The following is a 5,000-nucleotide window of genomic DNA, read 5'->3' on the forward strand; positions in this document are numbered from 1 at the left end:
ATATTTAGTGGCTGTGTTTTTTAAGGTAGTTAGGCCGACCGACCTTTCGATATGCGCGGTCGTCGCCGTATTTGTCTCAAGCCGGGGTGAGAAACCGTTATATAATTTGCAAAGGAGCTTTCAAAGATTCTCGATCGAGTCGATTTATTTTTCTTAAATCTTTATTATACAAACGCAACCCGCTTTACGGACGCGACTCTTATATTAATTATTATGATGATGACTATGTATCTCACTCTTATTTACATATATCTCAATCGATGCGCCGCACGCATAAATATCATGACGAGCTCGGTAACGGCGATCGATAACAATAGTCGCGAGGCGCGGCACGTCCGTAACGAAACACACAATCAATCAATACAATAATTTTAATACTGGATATAAATAATTTGACCGCGAATGGACCGACGACGATGCGTTTAAACGTTCCACTGCTTGTGCCCAACGTGATGATGATGATGACGATGATGACGATGATGACGATGATGACGATGATGACGATGACGATATTGAAGATAGTAAAGTTTTAGCATCGACATTAATCGTAATTTTAACACACGGAATCAGGACGATATCACGTTAGAAAATCGATACACGAACGGGACCGGACTCTGTCGTTTTCCGAAATCGATACGCGAACGCCCGAGTGACTATCCGCACCCCGAGGCCGGGCCGCACGATCTTTATTACGGACCGCTACCGTCTCGACGACGACGACGACGACGACGACGACGACGACGACACCTTTCTTTGTCTCAGTCGACATCGCGTATGAAAGAGTGCGATCGTCATCAGCACGAAATTTATGCATCGATACGCGAACGGGACCGGACTCTGTCGTTTTCAGAAATCGATACGCGAACGCATCGGCGGCTGGCTACGCGCAATCCGCGATCGGGTCGAACGATGATGATGATGATGATGATGATGATGATGACGACGACGATGACATCGAGATCAGGGTCAGATATAGATATGTAGATCGGTGGTATGCAATCGATACGCGAACGCTCTATAGCGCTACGCGGAGACGCATACAGTCGTTCCCGCATATACATGGGACTGGCGCGAGACGCGCCGGTCGGCCGAATCGAGTTCTCTCCGATGCTCTTCTGTTTTGTTTTGTTTGTTGGTGGTTGTGGAGTGTGGAGTGTGTTTTTTTGGTTGGTGGGGTGTGTGTGTGTGTGGTGGTGGTGTTAGTTTGTTTGCGGAGATTGCGTTTTTTTTAGATTTAGTTTTTTTTTTTTTTTTTATAAAAAAAAAAAAAAATTTAAAAATTATTCTTAGAAAACGCGCGCGAATCGAACAAAACTAATAACACCGATACACAAACAACGCGCGCCACCAACGAGAACGCCCGAAACTGAAACTTCTATAACCGACAAACGCACGAACGACACAGCGGCGGCGGAGGAGGGAAGAAAAAGGGGATCATCTCCCCACAACAACACACCGTAAACTGTGTCGGACGACGTCTCCGTTATGTAAGAGCGGAAGGCGTAAGAGAACGTCTCGTTTAATTAACGCGAACGGCGTTGGGCTCCCGAGTCGACTTCGGGGCGGCCCTTAACGCATCGCATCAACGAGCTCGTCGCGCGCTAGTCGCGCGACGGTCGATCATGATATATAAATCAAGGATTTCGGATCTCTCTAAAACCGGGCTGGAAATCGGTCATTGTTCGTTTTGCGAAACGATATTTTATAAAAGTGAAGATTTGTATGTGTCTCGTCAAAGAACGTTCCGATGAATCGGACGCGATGCCGCGTCCAAAGTAAATCTGGACGAACGCGAGGCGAGTGTTGAGATATACATTTTCCTCCGTGAACAGATAGAAAAACGAATTCATTTTGTTGTTGCGGTGTGGTGTTGTGTGTGTATTGTAATAAATACGCACGCACGCACGCACGCAAAAAGCTACCTAGGCACCGGCGCGTCACGGCGTTTCGAACGTCCGACGCGTCGCTTGTCACACGTCTATCATATCATCATCACCCTCATATCTCTCGTATGTGCGGTGTTGGTGTGTGTTAGCTCTACTAGCTAGCTCCCTGGTTGATCCTGCCAGTAGTTATATGCTTGTCTCAAAGATTAAGCCATGCATGTCTCAGTGCAAGCCGTATTAAGGCGATACCGCGAATGGCTCAATATATCAGTTTTGGTTCCTTAGATCTTACCTCGGTTACTTGGATAACTGTGGTAATTCTAGAGCTAATACATGCAATCAGAACTCTGACCAGTGATGGGATGAGTGCTTTTATTAGATCAAAACCAATCGACGGAGGGCCTCGCGTCCGAAGTCGTTAATTTTGATGAATCTGGATAACTTTTGCCGATCGCATGGTCCAGCACCGGCGACGCATCTTTCAAATGTCTGCCTTATCAACTTTCGATGGTAGTTTCTGCGACTACCATGGTTGTCACGGGTAACGGGGAATCAGGGTTCGATTCCGGAGAGGGAGCCTGAGAAACGGCTACCACATCCAAGGAAGGCAGCAGGCGCGCAAATTACCCACTCCCGGCACGGGGAGGTAGTGACGAAAAATAACGATACGGGACTCTTACGAGGCCTCGTAATCGGAATGAGTACACTTTAAATATTTTAACGAGGAACAATTGGAGGGCAAGTCTGGTGCCAGCAGCCGCGGTAACTCCAGCTCCAATAGCGTATACTAAAATTGTTGCGGTTAAAAAGCTCGTAGTTGCATTTGTGCGCCGCGCTGTCGGTGCACCGCATCCGCGGTGATACTGACACGTCTGCGGAGCATATCGTCGGTGAGCCGTCGGTAAAACGGCGGTTCAATATCAAAATCCTATCGCGGTGCTCTTCGGTGAGTGTCGAGATGGGCCGACAATTTTACTTTGAACAAATTAGAGTGCTCAAAGCGGGCTCAAAATGCTGCTTGAATATTTCGTGCATGGAATAATAGAATATGATCTCGGTTCTATTTTGTTGGTTTTCAGAACTCCGAGGTAATGATTAATAGGGATAACTGGGGGCATTCGTATTGCGACGTTAGAGGTGAAATTCTTGGATCGTCGCAAGACGAACATCAGCGAAAGCATTTGCCAAAGGTGTTTTCATCAATCAAGAACGAAAGTTAGAGGTTCGAAGGCGATTAGATACCGCCCTAGTTCTAACCGTAAATATGTCATCTAGCGATCCGCCGACGTTACTACGATGGCTCGGCGGGCAGCTTCCGGGAAACCAAAGATTTTGGACTCCGGGGGGAGTATGGTTGCAAAGCTGAAACTTAAAGGAATTGACGGAAGGGCACCACCAGGAGTGGAGCCTGCGGCTTAATTTGACTCAACACGGGAAATCTCACCAGGCCCGGACACCGGAAGGATTGACAGATTAACAGCTCTTTCTTGATTCGGTGGGTGGTGGTGCATGGCCGTTCTTAGTTGGTGGAGCGATTTGTCTGGTTAATTCCGGTAACGAACGAGACTCTAGCCTGCTAAATAGGCGTCGTCATTTAGGTGTGCGCCGCTCCGGTGGCGCAACTCACTGGCGACGTATTAAAATTCTTCTTAGAGGGACCGGCGGCTTCGAGCCGCACGAGATTGAGCAATAACAGGTCTGTGATGCCCTTAGATGTCCTGGGCCGCACGCGCGCTACACTGAAGGAATCAGCATGTTCTCCCTGGCCTAGAGGCCCGGGCAACCCGTTGAAACTCCTTCGTGCTGGGGATTGGGGTTTGCAATTATCCCCCATAAACGAGGAATTCCTAGTAAGCGCGAGTCATAAGCTCGCGTTGATTACGTCCCTGCCCTTTGTACACACCGCCCGTCGCTACTACCGATTGAATGATTTAGTGAGGTCTTCGGACCGACACGCGGTGGCTTCACGGCCGTCGGCGTTGCTGGGAAGTTGACCAAACTTGATCATTTAGAGGAAGTAAAAGTCGTAACAAGGTTTCCGTAGGGGAACCTGCGGAAGGATCATTAACGTGTGTGTATGTGTGCGAGACGCGTGATATGTTCACGAACGTTGTTGCGCCGCTGTTGCTGTTGCTGTTGTTGCTGTTGCGACGACGACGACGACGACGACGACGACGACTTCGTACATACCGTGTTTACACATATATATATGTAATACATCCATAATGATATATATATACGACATATATACATATATATGTACGTACGCGCGCGCGCTGCTGTTCGTATCTAATGCGGACGAGCGCGCGCGCGTGTGCGTGCGTGTGTGTGTGCGTGTTTGTATATATGTATAAAAAATAAAATGTGAAATAATTGTCTCTAGCGTCTATTACGCCTAACGGCGCAGCGGCGACGGCGCCGTGGCGGTGGCCGGTGGCGGTGGTGGCATTCGTCGAAAGTGCTACCGCCGCCGCTGCCTCCGCCGCCGTCGAAGCGGCCGGGTGGCGGAAAAACGCCGAGAGACGAGCGCCGACCGGGGCATACCAAACGGAGCGTTCGAAGCGGTGAAAATCCCCACTGCCTAGCTCAGGCCCTTTATTGTCGGTTGGCGCTATACAAAACGAAATTTAAGCGGTTAGAAAGATGACAATGTCGTGCGTCACGCCAGCTCGTTGGGGGGTGCGCGGGTCGTCGTCGTTCATCATTCTAAAGGATTCGCGTCGGGGCGTTAAGCTTTTTCGGTGCCGTTTCTTTATGAACGCCTCGGCGCACATGAATTCGACCAACTTTCGACGTTAATACATAAAAACGGACAATCAAGTGGCCGACGGCGAGAGCCGTAGGCCGCTACCGTAAGTAATAACAACATTAAGAAAAAACCATTACCCTGGACGGTGGATCACTTGGCTCGCGGGTCGATGAAGAACGCAGTTAACTGCGCGTCATAGTGTGAACTGCAGGACACATTTGAACATCGACATTTCGAACGCACATTGCGGTCCGTGGAGAAATATCCAGGACCACTCCTGTCTGAGGGCCGGCTGTTAAAATATAAAAACCACACTGTTCGGTGTAGAACGCGCGCTACGTGCGCTCGCGCCGGTCGATGCGCGC

General features: G+C 49.2%; 2 non-coding genes across 2 annotated transcripts; both read left to right on the forward strand.

Annotated features, from left to right (window-relative positions):
- Nucleotides 1–2,049: 2,049 nt before the first annotated feature.
- On the forward strand, nt 2,050–3,953 carry LOC137925061 (small subunit ribosomal RNA). Its single transcript, XR_011107643.1, has one exon. It is a non-coding gene; the product is annotated as a small subunit ribosomal RNA (ribosomal RNA).
- An 816-nt stretch (nt 3,954–4,769) lies between these two features.
- LOC137925075 (5.8S ribosomal RNA) lies at nt 4,770–4,926 on the forward strand. The gene has a single exon (XR_011107654.1). It is a non-coding gene; the product is annotated as a 5.8S ribosomal RNA (ribosomal RNA).
- Nucleotides 4,927–5,000: the final 74 nt, after the last annotated feature.

Source organism: Battus philenor, unplaced genomic scaffold (genome assembly GCF_028537555.1).
Source record: "Battus philenor isolate CCGP_79_NKW_IND1 unplaced genomic scaffold, ilBatPhil1.0.hap1 SCAF_25, whole genome shotgun sequence".
Lineage (NCBI taxonomy): Eukaryota > Metazoa > Arthropoda > Insecta > Lepidoptera > Papilionidae > Battus > Battus philenor.